Source organism: Salmo salar, chromosome 16 (genome assembly GCF_965601325.2).
Source record: "Salmo salar chromosome 16, fSalSal1, whole genome shotgun sequence".
Classification (NCBI taxonomy): domain Eukaryota; kingdom Metazoa; phylum Chordata; class Actinopteri; order Salmoniformes; family Salmonidae; genus Salmo; species Salmo salar.
The window spans coordinates 19,160,062-19,176,798 of record NC_138306.1 but is presented as its reverse complement, the minus strand read 5'-3'; the positions used below and the strand labels follow the sequence as shown (position 1 = coordinate 19,176,798).

Below are 16,737 nucleotides of genomic sequence, written 5' to 3'. Positions count from 1 at the left end.
AGTAAAAAGTATGGTGGACTAAGCATAGGGAACATTTGTTTTTTATTGAAAATACTTATTTTGGTGAAAAATATGATTGAATTGTTGAAAACAAACTATATGAGGAAACACTCACTACCGGTCAAATGTTTTAGAACACCTACTCATTAAAGGGTTTTTCTTTTATTTGTACTATGTTCTACATTGTAGAATAATAGTGAAGACATCAAAACTATGAAATAACACATAGCCAAAAAAGTGTTAAACAAATCAAAACATATTTTCAATTTGAGATTCTTCAAGTAACCACCCTTTGCCTTGATGACAGCTTGCACACTCTTTATCATGACACAAGGCGAGACCCAAATGCAGACACAGTAGGCAGATGGTTGGAGTTTAAGATGTTTCATAAATCCAAACGGAACCAGATCAGAGTCCAGAAGGTACAGAGTGGCAGACAGGCTCGAGGTCAGGGCAGGCAGAATGGTCAGGCAGGCGGGTACAGAGTCCAGAACAGGCAAGGGTCAAAACCGGGAGGACTAGAAAAAGGAGAAAAGGCAAAGCAGGAAATCGGGAAAACCCGCTGGTAGGCTTGGACATACAAAACGAACTGGCACAGAGAGACAGGAAACACAGGGATAAATACACTTTGGAAAACAAGCGACACCTGGAGGGGGTGGAGACAATAACGAGGACAGGTGAAACAGATCAGGGTGTGACACTCTTGGCATTCTCTCAACCAGCTTCATGAGGTAGTCACCTGGAATGCATTTCAAATAACAGGTGTGCCTTCTTAATGCATTTGAGCCAATCAGTTGTGTTGACAAGGTAGGGGGGTATACAGAAGATAGCCCTATTATATTATAGTCCATATTATAGCAATCAATTATAGCAGTCCATCATTACTTTAAGACATGAAGGTCAGTCAATACGGAAAATGTCAAGAACTTTTAAAGTTTCTTCAAGTGCAGTCGCAAAAACCATCAAGCGCTATGATGAAACTGGCTCTCATCAAGACCGCCACAGGAAAGGAAGACCCCAGAGTTACCGCTACCTCTGGATACGTTCAATAGAGTTACCAGCCTCATAAATTGCAGCCCAAAAAAATGCTTCACAGAGTTCAAGTAACAGACACATCCCAACATCAACTGTTCAGAAGAGACTGCGTGAATCAGGCCTTCGTGGTCAAATTGTTGCAAAGAAACCACGACTAAAGGACACAAATTAAATGATGAGACTTAATTGGGGCAAGAAACATGAGCAATGGACATTAGACCGGTGGAAATTTGTCCTTTGGTCTGGAGTCAAAATTGTAGATTTTTGGTTTCAACCACCGTGTCTTTGTGAGATGTAGTGTGGGTGAACAGATGATCTCTGCATGAGTATTTCCCACAGTAAAGCATGGAGGAGGAGGTGTGATGTGTGGGAGTGCTTTGCTGGTGACAGTGTCTGTGATTTATTTAGAATTCAAGGCACACTTAACCAGCATGGTTACCACAGCATTCTGCAGCGATACGCCATCCATCTGGGTGGGCTTAGTGGGACTATCGTTTGTTTTTCAACAAGACAATGACCCAACACACCTCCAGGCTGTGTAAGGGCTATTTAACCAAGAAGGAGAGTGATGGAGTGCTGCATCAGATGACCTGTCCTCCACAAATTGAGATGGTTTGGGATGAGTCGGACTGCAGAGTGAAGGAAAAGCAGCCAACAAGTGCTCAGCATATTTGGGAACTCCTTCAAGACTGTTGGAAAAGCATTCCAGGTGAAGCTGGTTGAGAGAAGACCAATAGTGTGCACAGCTGTCATCAAGGCAAAGGGTGGCTACTTTGAAGAATCTCAAATATAAAATATATTTTGATTTGTTTAACACTTTTTTGGTTATTGCATGATTCCATATGTGTTATTTCCTAGTTTTTAATGTCTTCACTATGATTCTACAATGTAGAAAATAGTAAAAGTAAAGAAAAACCCTTGAATGAGTAGGTGTTCTAAAACGTTTGACCAGTAGTGTAAATTGGTTAAACCACATTTCATGACCCATGGAGTCAATTAATTAATATTCAGACTTAAGGTTACCTATAATAGTAAGAAAACGGGCGCAGGCAGGGCGGATGTAGTGACGTTGTGTTGTGGTGGTGGCTCTTTTTAATTGGATCATGGCCCTGACTAATGCAATACCATGAACTGGAGCATGACCTGAACACTTTCCAGAACCAAATTGAAGGTGTTGGGAAACAAGTTTGCAGTTACAGCTTGAGGAAGTGGGATGGAAATAACGTTTTTGGTTCCTTTTCTGTTTTGCAATCATCTCCATTTAATTCTGACTGAGACCCAGTCCCCCTTCTCCATGATGTTTCTGTAGTTTCATGAATACAGATCTTGAATTTGGAAGTTTCTTTCTCTGTCTCTATCTCGCTCTCACCCTCTGTCTGCCTTCTTTCTCCCTTTCCTGTCCCATTTCTCTCTCTCGGTGTCCCTTCCCTCCTTTCTCCTTTCTCTTGCTAAGTCTCTCCATTCTCCTCTCTTTTCACCCCTTCTTTATTATTTTCTCTCCTTCCCCCTTCTCTCCTTTTATCTTTTACTCTACCCCCCTCTCTCTCCTCTTTCTCTCTTTCTCTCTCCATTCCCTGGTTTGGCTTGGTCTTCTTGGGTCTGTGTGTGGTGGCATTGGGGGCAGGGCTTTCTAACTGCCTTGTCTGCCTGGCTGACTGGTTGGGTTGAGTGCAGTCAGTGTGCCCGGCCCCTCTCATAATTATAGACAGTAAACAGCCAGTCCTTTAAGGCCCAGTTTCCTGTCTGATGGGGTGAGCGTTCACAGGAAGAAAAAAGAGGGAGCCAAGGAGAAAGGGAAGGAAAAGGAGAGGAAAGGAAAGGCAAAATGGTGGGCCGAAGGCTGACGAATGTAAAGTATCATCCTCATGTACAGTTGTTGAGAATGAAAGAATGAAAGAAGAGGGAGAGGAGAGGAGTTGGTGACACACATTCCTTCAGTTCCAGAAAGCCAAGCAGCCTGTTTGATCGGATGTTTCTTACAGCAAACCCTAATTAGAACCTCCAACATCCCCCTGATTAAACTTTTTTTTGTCTCTCTTTTATTCTTCTTTACTTCTCTTTCTCCCCCTATCTGTGGCAGCTGTCTTCTTCCTCCCTTTCTCTTTCCTTTCTCTTTTTCTCTCTCCCTCCCTTCTAGCCCCCCTTCTCTCACACACATGTTCTCTTCTATTCCCTTCTCTCTCTCTCTCCTTCCTTTTTACCTTCCTCCTCTCATTCACTCTTACTTTCTACCCCTCTTAATCTCTTTCTCCTTATTTCTAATCTTCCACCGTCTTTCTTTTCTCCAGCCTTCTTCCCTCCCTCTCTCTCTCATGCCCTTTTTCTCGCTCACACTTTTTCTCTCTCACACTTTCTCTCTCCCTCCCTCTCTCTTTCTCCCTTTCTCCCTGTGCACTGCACTGGCAGGCGAGTGGGACTTGAGATTTTCTTTGGCAGTCTGATCCCTCTCACTTGGCTGGGACAAGACCTGGAGCGTGCTACTGGCTGGGAGTGTGGAGGGGAGGGAGGGAGAAGGGGAAGGGAAGGGAAGGAGGGAGAGGAAGGGGGACTGAGGGAGGAGGCGTGTTCTGCAGCTGGTAATGAAGACTTCTCTTTTCATCCTCAGAAGGCAGAGTCTGTGTGGACGGGCCCAGGGGCTGCACAGCTCCAGTGCTCTCTCTGCTTCTAACGTGTACTGAGCCCTGCTCTGCTCTGCTGTGCGCTCCACTACGCTCTGCGCTGCTAGCCTGTGTGACTGGCTGTCTGCACTCCGCTGAGAAAGAGAGAGAGAAAGGGAGAGCAACTACTACTGCTACAGATGTGAGGCTTTCCCCAGTGCTGGCTATACTATACCGCTCCTGAGGTAAGAGTTTAGACAACTACAGCTGCTGTTGATGTGTCAGTGTGTGTTGTCTGCACCAGTGAAGTCTGTATGTCTGTCTGGATGTCTGTCTATCTAGGTGTGCGTGAGGGGTGAGGGGGTGTGGGGGCAACCTCCATTCATCCCTCTTCCCACCGCAAACAAATTCAGACACACATACACAGACGCATACACACACTCTGTCACAGATCTTTTTCCATTATGTACTCTTCGTCTTTTGTCCCTTTTTGACAGTTTGGTGATGCTGACAGTGTTCCTTTTGCTATGTTTATGTTAAGTTCACTCATAATGTGACTTTATAAAGGACTATAAATACTGAGAATTCTCTACCAGGCTTGGACTAGACTGGTCTGGGTTAGACTGTCTGGACTAGAATGGGCTGGACTACACTGTCTGGACTAGACTGGGCTGGGCTAGACTGTCTGGGCAAGACTGGGCTGGGCTATACTGTCTGGACTAGACTGGGCTGGGCTAGACTGCCTGAACTGGGCTAGGTTGGACTAGAATGGGCTGGACTCAACTAGGCTGGACAAGACTGGGCTGGACTAGAGTGGGTTGGACTCAACTGGGCTGGACTAGGCTGGGCTGGACTCAACTGGCTGGGCTGGGTTGGACTTTTTTCCAGCTTTGATAAACTAGTCTGCAAACATGGCTGGACTGTACAATGATTCTTATCTCTACTGACCTACTGTAAACTTCTAAACTGGACTAGTCTAAACTGTGCTCTGCTGTACTTAGCTGAGCTGTGATGGACTAATCTGTGCTAGGCTGTGTCAGGCCCTCTCCTGTATGTATGAGTGAGTGAGTGAGTGAGTGAGTGAGTGAGTGAGTGAGTGAGTGAGTGAGTGAGTGAGTGAGTGAGTGAGTGAGTGAGTGAGTGAGTGAGTGAGTGAGTGAGTGAGTGAGTGAGTGAGTGAGTGAGTGAGTGAGTGAGTGAGTGAGTGAGTGAGTGAGAGAGAGAGAGAGAGGACTATGTGTGCCGGTGAAAGACATAGTGTGTGTCAGTGACAGTGTGTTTATTTGCTCTGCTGCGGGGCAGGCCGATCCTCGGGGCTGTTTGGAGCTCATCTCTGTAAATAAGACAGAGGGAGAGAGAGGAAGAGAGACAGAGTGGAGAGGGAAAGGAGACAGTTTGCATGCGTTCCTCATCTGCAGCCCAGTGACAGCAGCTTTGATGTGAGTCCTACTGCATCTGTCCCCTCTCCCCGCCGGGCACCACCGGCCCCAGCCCCACCACTTCACCCCACTCGCTTTCATCCACATTCCCATGGAAATCCGTCCATATGCACTACTTCAACTCCCCCTCTTTTAGGCCCACTATCCCCTTCAAGTGCACACTGACACCCTGCGGTGAAGCCTTCACCCCTATCATCACAGACTCCTACATGCTTCCAAGTAGCACCCTATTCCCTATATAGTGCACTAGTTTTGACCAGAGCCCTATGAGAATAGGGTGCCATTTGGGATGGAGTATAGGCCTCTTGCTTTATTTTCTCCTTTTAATTGTCTGATTGTGCTACTACTACTGCTCTGTTTCTGGGACTTCTAGGGGGAATGGGTCTTTCTGAAGTCTCTCCCTCCCGGAGGGAGATCCTAAGTGACTTTCCATTTGTTTTCTGCCTATGCCGGCCAAATGCTCTCCTGAATAGTGTACAGGAGCCTGGGTTAATTGAAAAAACATAGGCTGACGGTCTGGTCTGCCATGAAGGAGGGAGAGGAGACAGTCCTTGTGTCACTGTGTGAATGGACTTTCCAGAGCTGGCTGGAGAGAGGGGGAAGGAAAGAAAGAAAAGAAGTAGGAGAGAAAAAGGAGGACACAGAGAAAGAAGATTATGAAAGACAGAGAAAATAAGAGAAGAGGGAAAGGTAAAAATAGACAGAAGGATAGAGAGAATAGAGTGAAATAGGGGATACATCATGTAAAGAGATTTAAAGGGCAAGTTAAAAAATCTCCACAAAACAAAGAAAGAGAACAATCTTCAGTAGACTTCCTTAGTTACATAATAGGATATTTTATTTCTGTAAGGAGTCTATAGTGTGCAACAGTAGTGTGTTTAAAAGGGGGTTATAGGTCTGTAGAAGACTGGGATGACACACACACACACACACACACACACTGGGAGAAGAGAGAGCATCATGGTATCGTTGGCTGGTCATTAGAGCCCCACTCGGCAACAGTAAAAGCAACACTAAAAACCACTTTACTGCAGTCCACCCAACAGCGCTGTTTGTTCCATAATCTTCTCCATGGGGAGTCTTTGCAGGAGTTAACACCACTTTACTGCAATGCCCCTCAGCAGTGAAAGTGTCTGTACTATAATCAGCCTACAGTAAAGACCTGATTACTGACATCAGGTCTTTAGGGCAGTTTTTTCTGCTTTACTGCACTTTACTGATTACTGACATCAGGGCTTTAGGGCAGTTTTTCTGCTTTACTGCACTTCCTCTTCCGTCAAAACTGTAAGTCGAGAGAGATTGGATCTCACTCTACAGTGGCCTGCCTGCTTGCCTGCCTGTCTTCCTAGCTCTCTCTCTCTCTTCTCCCCTTAACCCTATATCCCTCCCACATTTCTGCATTGTTTTCCTGTTTGCGGTGCAGTCTTGTTTGGTGCTGATTGCAAAGCTGTCACTGGGTACAGATGGCATATTCGTTGCACACATGTACTGTATGCCAGTGGCTGCTCTTGTTGCCGGTGGCTGTTGGTTGTTGCCAGGGGGGCCACAGGGTTTACAAAGGAAGGCATCTCTTGTTGACTTCCTCTCTGGGTGGTTGATGCCTCTGTTTGTTAGGCCCCTAAGCCGTCCCAAAGCCCTCCTACTGCCTTTCCCTGTGTTAGTTAATGTAACATTACACTTCACCCCTGTAAATCTTATTATACACAGACAGACACACATACACAGGCACGCGTGGACACGAGCACAGACAGACACACATACACAGGCACGCGTGGACACGAGCACAGACAGAGACACATACACGCGGTATGGAAAGATCAACAGTGTCATCAATGCTGGGTGGCAGGTAGCCTAGTGGTTAGAGCGTTGGGCCAGTAACCGAAAGGTTTCTAGATCGAATCCCTGAGCTAACAAAGTTAAAAGAAATCTGTCGTTCTGCTCCTGAACAAGGCATTGTTCTTAGGCTGTCATTGTAAATAAGAATTTGTTCTTAATCTTAACTGACTTGCCTAGTTAAATAAAATAAATAAATAAAAACACATCTTCAAAGTCTCCTAGAGGGGGCTATCACCATTAAACCAACCCCCCTTAGTTTAACCCTCAACTCAGTGAGGAGACAGCAGGGTGAGGCAGGGTTAACCTCAGGAGCTGGCATCAAACATCCAACAGCACAGGAATAAATGACTATAACCCCAACTACAGATGTAGGATCTTAATTTGATCGCCCTGTTGTAGGAGAACTTTCCGGCAATTCAAGAAATGTAAAACTTGCAGTGTCCGTTAATTATAATCCATGTAATAATTAACATTTCCTGTTGCTGCAGGATTATATTCCTGCTGTATCAAATTAAGATCCTACATCTGTACTGTGATTAAGGGGTTTGAGCTCACCCTGACTAAAGTGAAGACTTCAGTGATGTGGTCTAAATAGGGGCCAGGAGTTTTTTTGTCATGAACTGACCAGGAAAAACTCTGGGCCCTAGTTATAGCAGGATGCATAGCTATATATGGCCAAGTACCTCGAGATCAGATCAGTCTGATTTACCTTAGCTACTGTGTAAGGCCAGGAGTTTTTCCCGGGTAGGTCACATGCACATGGTCGGAAAAAAACTCCTGGCTTTAACATATGCATAAAGGACATGGTCATGGACAATGTTGTTTACCATATCAACAACGCGGTTGTTGGAATGGTTATGTAACATGACAGAGGTTTTTGAAGCCTTAATTCCCCGCCTGAGTGTCCACCGTGTCTCACCAGTGTTGAAAGGAGAAGACTGAATCGCTTTTAGCTGCGGTAGTGAGTGTCTCACACACACAAACACACACAGACACACACACACACACACAAACAAACACACACACACCGGCAACAACTTGAAAAGGAAGAAAAGTTTTGTCCTTTATACTTATGGTGCGTTCAAGACAACTGGGAACTCTGAAAAAACAAGGTAAAATCATGACGTCAGTGATCTTCTGGTCGGAAAGTCATAGTTCTAGAAAGAAGCCGGAGTTCCCGACTTGGAATTCAGAGTTGGATGACCTTTCAACATTATTTTTCAGAGTCGGAGCTCATTGTTTTCCCAGTTGTCTTGAACTCACTGAAGTCGGAAGTCAGAGATTTCCGAGATCTCAGTTCCCGGCAATAGTTGCCCTTGGTGACCGATGGTGATGTCATGGTTACATCACAGGAATGGCACATTGTGAAATAGTGAAATGAGGTGTATTTCTAACCTGATCCTAGATCTGGTTGTGCTGTCTTAACAACTCCTATTGTCATTGTTAGGAGTTGGCAAGACATCTAACAGCTTCGGGTAGATACATGTGAAAATAGATGGGCTCTTGGTAAAGGTTGAGTGATACATTTTATTTGGGATGGTATGTTCTTAAATAGGATGTGTTCAGGTCTGACTCAGTGTTGATCTCCAGTAAGTGATCTTCTGTGTGAAGTATCTGCTTGGTACAACACAACACTGTTCCTCAGCAACACAATCACCATCTACTACACTGCTTCCTCACAGAACAACTAACACACACACACTGCAGGTCTGACTGAGCACACACACGGGCGCACGCACACATGCACATGCACGCACATGGGCATGCACACATCACACACGCACACAATCACCAAGAGCCAGCTTGGGGCATTATTTCCTAGCTGCGTCCAGCAGCAGGCAGCAGCAGGTATGTAGATGATGTGTAATGAATAGGATTTGGAGGCTGAGGCTCTTGAAGCTGAGCAGACTCAGGACAGAGCTAATGCAAAACACATGACAAAGAGAGAAAGAGGGGGAGAGTCCTTCCCTTCCTCCTCCTCACACAGAACACATTTCCCCCAAAAAAATCAGTCCTACCATATGTCTCTGTTTGTCAGGTCACACCTTCCATGTGAAGAGCCTCTCCTCAGCTCCCCTGCAAATCCCCCCAAAAACAGACCTGACTGGACTGGGGAAGAGACTGCTGGGGCTGACTGGCTGGCTGTGTGTGTGTGTGTGTGTGTGTGTGTGTGTGTGTGTGTGTGTGTGTGTGTGTGTGTGTGTGTGTGTGTGTGTGTGTGTGTGTGTGTGTGTGTGTGTGTGTGTGTGTGTGTGTGTGTGTGTGTGTGTGTGTGTGTGTGTGTGGACTGGACTGGGGAAGAGACTGCTGGGGCTGACTGGCTGGCTGTGTGTGTGTGTGTGTGAACAGAGTTCTGTGTGTCTGTGTGTGTGTGTGTCTGTGTGTGTGTGTCTGTGTGTGTGGTTCTTTTTCTGTGTATGTTTGTGTCTTTCTCACGCTCTCTCGCTTTTTCTCTCTCACTCTCTCTCGCTCAATTCAATTTCAATTCAATTTTTATTCAATTTAGAGCTTTATTTGCATGGGAAACTTATGTTAACATTGCCAAAGCAAGTGAAATAGATAATAAACAAAAGTTGCAAAAGAATAAAGACGTCAAATGTCATTATGTCTACATACAGTGTTGTAATGATGGGCAAATAGTTAAAGTACAAAAGGGAAAATAAATAAACATAAATATTGGTTTAATTTACAATGGTGTTTGTTGTTCACTGGTTGCCCTTTACTTGTGGCAACAGGTCACAAATATTGCTGCTGTGATTGCACACTGTGGTATTTCACCCAATAGATATGGGAGGTTATCAAAATTGGATTTGTTTTCGAATTCTTTGTGGGTCAGTGTAATCTGAGGGAAATATGTGTCTCTAATATGGTCATACATTTGGCATCAGGTTAGGAAATGCAGCTCAGTTTCCACCTCATTTTCTGGGCAGCGTGCACATAGCCTGTGTTCTCTTGAGAGCCAGGTCTGCCTTCGGCGGCCTTTCTCATTTGCAAGGCTATGCTCACTGAGTCTGTACATAGTCAAAGATTTCCTTAATTTTGGGTCAGTCACAGAGGTCAGGTATTCTGCTATTGTGTACTCTCTGTTTAAGGCCAAATAGCATTCTAGTTTGCTCTGTTTTTCTGTAAATTCTTTCCAATGTGTCAAGTAATTATTTGTTTTTTTCTCATGATTTGGTTGGGTCTAATTGTGTTGCTGTCCTGGGTCTCTGTGGTGTCTGTTTGTGTTTGTGAACAGAGCCCCAGGACCAGTTTCCCCGGGGGGTCTCTTCTCCAAGTTAATTTCTCTGTAGGTGATGGGTTTGTCATGGAAGGTTTGGGAATCGCTTCCTTTTAGGTGTTTGTAGAATTTAACGGCTCTTTTCTGGATTTGGATAATTAGCGGGTATCAGCCTAATTCTGCTCTGCATGCAATATTTGGTGTTTTACATTATACACAGAGGATATTTTGGTGTTTGTCCCATTTTGTGAATTCTTGGTTGGTGAGCGGACCCCAGACTTCACAACCATAAAGGGCAGTAGGTTCTTTAACTGATTCAAGTATTTTTGACAGGTCCTAATTAGTATGTTGAATTTTATGTTCCTTTTGCCTTGTCTCTCAGATTGTTCACAGCTTTGTGGAAGTTACCTGTGGCGCTGATGTTTAGTCCGAGGTATGTATCGTTTTTTGTGTGCTCTAGGGAAACGGTGTCTAGATGGAAATTTGTATTCGTGGTCCTGGAAACTGGACCTTTTTTGGAACACCATTGTTTTTGTCTTACTGAGATTCACTGTCAGGGCCCAGGTCTGACAGAATCTGTGCAGAAGGTCTAGGTGCTGCTGTAGGCCCTCCTTGGTTGGGGACAAATGCACCAGATCATCAGCAAACAGTAGACATTTGACTTCAGATTCTAGTAGGGTGAGGCCGGGTGCGGCAGACTGTTCTAGTGCCCTCACCAATTCGTTGATATATATGTTGAAGAGTGTGGAACTTAAGCTGCATCCCTGTCTCACCCCCCGGTGAGACAGGGATAGGATGTGTTTTTTGCCAATTTTAACCGCACACGTTTTGTTTCAGTACATGGATTTTATAATGTCGTATGTTTTTCCCCCAACACCATTTGTATAACAGGCCCTCATGCCAAATTGAGTCATAAGATTTTTTGAAATTAACAAAGCATGAGAAGACGTTGCCTTTGTTTTGGGTTGTTTGTTTGTCAATTAGGGTGTGCAGGGTGAATACGTGGTCTGTTGTACGGTAATTTGGTAAAAAGACAATTTGACATTTGCTCAGTACATTGTTTTCGCTGAGGAAATGTATGAGTCTGCTGTTAATGATAATGCAGAGGATTTCCCCAAGGGTACTGTTGACGCATATCCCACAGCAGTTATTGGGGTCAAATTTGTCTCCACTTTTGTGGATTGGGGTGATCAGTCCTTGGTTCCAAATATAGGGAATATGCCAGAGCAGAGGATGATGTTAAAGAGTTTAAGTATAGCCAATTGTAATTTGTGGTCTGTATATTTTATCAAGTAATTTAGGATACCATTAACCCCACAAGCCTTTTTGGGTTGGAGGGTTTGTATTTTGTCCTATAATTCATTCAATTTAATTGGAGAATCCAGTGGGTTATGGTAGTCTTTAATAGTTGATTCTTAGATTTGTATTTGATCATGTGTATGTTTTTGCTGTTTGATCTTTGTTATAGAGCCAAAAAGATTGGAGAAGTGGTTTATCCATACATCTCCATTTTGGATAGATAACTCTTTGTGTTGTTGTTTGTTTAGAGTTTGCACATTTTTCCAGAAGTGGTTGGATTATATGGATTCTTCGATTTCATTGAGCTGATTTCTGACGTGCTATTCCTTCTTTTTCCGTAGTGTATTTCTGTATTATTTTAGTGAATCACCATAGTGAACGCCTCATGACTCATGACTCCTGCATGCTTTGTTGACTATAAACTTTGTTGTTTACCCAACCGTGGGACAGACTGTTTGTTCCCACACTCAGGATTCTGACTCTCTATTGGTAACACAGACTTTTGGCCTCCCATCCTATTCTAACCACCTCTCGCCGGCTTTGTAGTCATGTTACCTGATGAAATTGCTGTATAATATGATATTGTTGCCATCTAATGCACATTCAAATGTCATAAATCAACACTGCAGAGCTCTCCCTGTCCTATGCCGTGCCTTGATTGTATTACTGTTGATGATATCTGGAAATATGCATGTACACCCTGTCCCATCTACTGTTGCTAGCCCCAATTCTGACTTGTGCTCTGATATCTGTTTCACTGATTTTTGGTCTCATAAAAGCCTGGGTTTTCTGCACGTTAACTTTTTGTGGATTAGTGGGACGCTAGCGTTCGAAAACTTTCGAAAACTTCCGGTGAAATTGCAGAGCGCCAAATTCAAATTCAAATTCAAAATACTATAAATATTAAACTTTCATGAAATCACAAGTGCAATGCATCAAAATAAAGCTTAACTTGTTGTTAATCCAGCCGCCGTGTCAGATTTCAAAAAGGCTTTACGGCGAAAGCAAACCATGCGATTATCTGAGGACAGCGCCCAGCACACAAATGCATAACAAATCATTTTCAACCAGGGAGGTGCGCACAAAAGTCAAAAATAGCGATATAATATATGCCTTACCTTTGAAGATCTTCTTCTGTTGGCATTCCAAAAGGTCCCAGTTACATTACAAATGGTCCTTTAGTTCGATAAAGTCCTTTTTATATCCATAAAAACTCAGTTTAGCTGGCGCGTTTCAGTCAACAATCCATTCGGTTTCCCTCCTTCAAAATGCATACAAAATGAATCCCAGACGTTACCAATAAACTTATCCAAACAAGTCAATCAACGTTTATAATCAAACAACAGGTACCCTAATACGCAAATAAACGATCAAATTTAAGACGGAAAATCGTTATTGTCTTTACCGGAGAAAAATACCAAAGAACGCGCTCTCATTCACACGCTTGGAAACACTACAGCCAAAATTAGAGCCACCTAGAAAAACTACAGTTTCTGGCTTATTTTTCTAAAAACCAGCCTGAAACTCTTTCTAAAGACTGTTGACATCTAGTGGAAGCCCTAGGAACTGCAATCGGGCACGATTTCGCCCTATTATAAAAGTGCCAGCCATTGAAATCCGTGGTAGGATAAAAAAAACTAAAATTGGGGATGGTTTGTCCTCAGGGTTTCACCTGCCATTTCAGTTCTTAAATTACCGCCCCCTATCCCAAAGAAGTTAACACTAGAAGCTTATTACCTAAAATGGATCAATTGAAAGTGTGGGTTCACTCCTCCAATCCAGATGTGTTGGTCATTACTGAGACGTGGTTAAGAAAGAGTGTTTTGAATACTGATGTTAACCTTTCTGGTTATAACTTATTTTGGCAAGACAGGTCTTCCAAAGGTGGGGGAGTGGCAATCTTTACCAAGGATCACCTTCAGTGCTCGGTTGTCTCCACCAAGTCTGTCCCCAAACAATTTGATTTGCTGGTTTTAAGCATTAAACTTTCAAATAGCTTTTTGTTGACTGTTGTTGGGTGTTATTGTCCTCCATCAGCACCGGCCTGTACCCTACCTGCCCTAAACTCTCTCCTGGCCCCTTACACTAAGTCTGAATTTGTCCTGCTAGATGACCTAAACTGGGACATGCTTAAACCACCTGACCAAGTCCTAAAGCAATAGGACTCCCTAAATCTTTCTCAGATTATTACCAATCCCACAAGGTATGACTCCAAACACCCAGAAAAGGCTGCTCTCCATGATGTTATCCTCACAAATAATTCTGATTGTTATCAGTCTGGTGTTTCCTGTAATGACCTTAGTGATCACTATTTTACAGCCTGTGTTCGTAATGGCTGCTCAGTGAAACGACCTGTCCTGATTTGTCATAGACGCTTGCTAAAAAACTTTAAGGAGCAAGCCTTCCTTCATGAACTGGCCTCTGTAAATTGGTATAGAATCAGCTTGATCCCCCTCTGTTGAAGATGCTTGGACCTTCAGTGATATTTTTAATAAACACACCCCCATAAAGAAAATGAGAATTAACCTCTATGGGCTAGGTGGGACGCTAGCGTCCCCCCCGTGGTGCACTCCATCAACAGCAGGTGCATTTCAAGAGCGGCAAATTTGAATCCAAATAAATGTCAAAATTCAAATTTTTCAAACATACAACTATTTTACACCCTTTGAAAGATAAACATCTCCTTAATCTAACCACGTTTTACGATTTCAAAAAGGTTTTACGGCGAAAGCATAAATTTAGAGTATGTTAGGACAGTACATTTACAAGAGTTGTGTGTAATGTTTTGTCAATTCAAAGACAGGGTCACCAAAACCATAAAACCAGCTAAAATGATGCACTAACCTTTTACAATCTCCATCAGATGACACTCCTAGGACATTATGTTAGACAATGCATGCATTTTTAGTTCTATCAAGTTCATATTTATATCCAAAAACAGCGTTTTACTATGGCATTGATGTTGAGGAAATCGTTTCCCTCCAATAACCGGCAGTCAAGTCAACACCACAAATTAAATAATTAAAATTAGAAAACATTGGTAAAATATTATATTGTCATTTAAAGAATTATAGATTTACATCTCTTGAACGCAATCAACTTGCCAGATTTAAAAATAACCTTACTGGGAAATCACACTTTGCAATAATCTGAGCACTGCGCCCAGAAAAATACGCGTTGCGATACAGACTAGACGTCATGTTGGGGAGATCTAAAATCGAAAATACTATGTAAATAATCCATTACCTTTGATTCTCTTCATCAGATGTCACTTCCAGGTATCACAGGTCCATAACGAATGTAGTTTTGTTCAAAAAAGCTCATCATTTATGTCCAAAAATCTCCGTCTTGTTAGCACATGATCTAAGCCAGCCGGACTTCTCGTCATGAACGAGGGGAAAAAATATATTTACGTTCGTTCAAACATGTCAAACGTTGTATAGCATAAATCATTAGGGCCTTTTTTAACCAGAACATGAATAATATTCAAGGTGGACGAATGCATACTCTTTTATAACGTATTGGAACGAGGGTACCCAACATGAACTCGCGCGCCAGGTGTCTAATGGGCCATCATCGTTCCATGGCTCTTGTTCGGTCAGATCTCCCTCCAGAAGACTCAAAACACTTTGTAAAGGCTGGTGACATCTAGTGGAAGCAATAGGAAGTGCCAAAATATTCCTCAGCCCCTGTGTTTTTCAATGGGATAGGTTTAAAGGTAATACAACACATCAGGTATCCACTTCCTGTCAGAAAATGTCTCAGGGTTTTGCCTGCCAAATGAGTTCTGTTATACTCACAGACACCATTCAAACAGTTTTAGAAACTTTAGAGTGTTTTCTATCCATATATAATAAGTATATGCATATTCTAGTTACTAGGTAGGATTAGTAACCAGATTAAATCGGGTACATTTTTTTTATCCAGCCGTGCAAATACTGCCCCCTAGCCCTAACAGGTTAAAAACAGGTTCAGCCACTGGTTCAACCGTGATCTTGCAGAGTTACTCCACCTCAAGAATTGCATTTGGTGAAAGGCTCGGCACACGCATACTCAGGCTGACTGGCTCTCGTTCAGGCAAATGAGAAATAAGTGCACTCAGGCTATCCGGAAGGCCAAAGTTACTTTAAGGAGCAGTTCTCTCACTGTGAGTCTAACCCTAAGAAGTTCTGGAAAACGGTTAAAGACCTGGAGAATAAACCCTCCTCCTCACAGCTGCCAATGTTCCTTAAAGTTGATGATGTGGTTGTTACTGACAAGAAGCACATGGCTGAGCTTTTTAATCACCTCTTCATTAAGTCAGGATACCTATTTGACTCAGCCATGCCTCCTTGCCCATCTAACATTTCCTCATCTTCCACCCATTCTAATGTGACTAGCCCCAATGCTCATCCCTCTTTTTCCCCAGCCCCACTACAAAGTTTCTCCCTGCAGGTGGTCACTGAGTCCGAGGTGCCAAAGGAGCTCCTTAAACTTGACCGCAAAAAAACATTTGGGTCAGATGATTTAGACCCTTTCTTCTTTAAGGTTGCTGCCCCTATAATCGCCAAGCATATTTCTGATATTTTTAAACTGTCTCTCCTCTCTGGGGAGGTTCTTATTGCTTGGAAGGCAGCCACGGTTCATCCTTTATTTAAAGGGGGAGATCAAGCTGATCCTAACTCTTATATGCCTATTTCTGTTTTGCCTTGTTTATCAAAAGTGTTGGAAAAAGTTGTCAATAGTCAACTGACTGGCTATCTTCATGTCTATAGTATTCTCTCTGGTTATTTATTTAGGCAAGTCAACTAAGAACAAATTCTTATTTACAATGACAGCCTACCCCGGCTAAACCTGGACAACTGTGCACCGCCCTATGTGACTCTCAATCACGGCTGGATGTGATACAGCCTGGATTCGAACCAGGGACTGTGGTGAAACCACTTGCACTGAAATGCAGTGCCTTAGACCACTGCGCCACTCGGGATGTGTCACTGCAACCTTAAAGATCCTCAATGATGTCACCATTGCCCTTGATTCTAAGCAATGTTATGCTACTATTTTTATTGACTTGGCCAAAGCTTTTGATATGGTAGACCATTCCATGGGCCGGCTAAGGAGTATTGGTGTCTCTGAGGGGTCTTTGGCCTGGTTTGCTAACTACCTCTCTCAAAGAGTGTAGTGTGTAAAGTCAGAACATCTGCTGTCTCTGCCACTGCCTGTCACCAAGAATGTACCCGAAGGCTCGATCCTAGGCCCCACGCTCTCCTCAATTTACATCAACAACGTAGCTCAGGCAGTACAAAGCTCTCTCATCAATATATATGCAGAT

General features: G+C 43.4%; 1 protein-coding gene across 2 annotated transcripts in view; it reads left to right on the top strand.

Moving 5' to 3' along the window:
* The window catches only part of LOC106573312 (uncharacterized), a 157,576-nt gene that overhangs the window by 62,642 nt on the left and 78,197 nt on the right, over positions 1-16,737 (top strand). For both annotated transcript variants that reach the window (XR_001321308.3, XM_014148259.3), the window contains exon 2: positions 3,641-3,877. The gene's annotated coding sequence lies outside the window, so the exon portion shown is untranslated. The remainder of the gene's footprint in view (positions 1-3,640; positions 3,878-16,737) is intronic.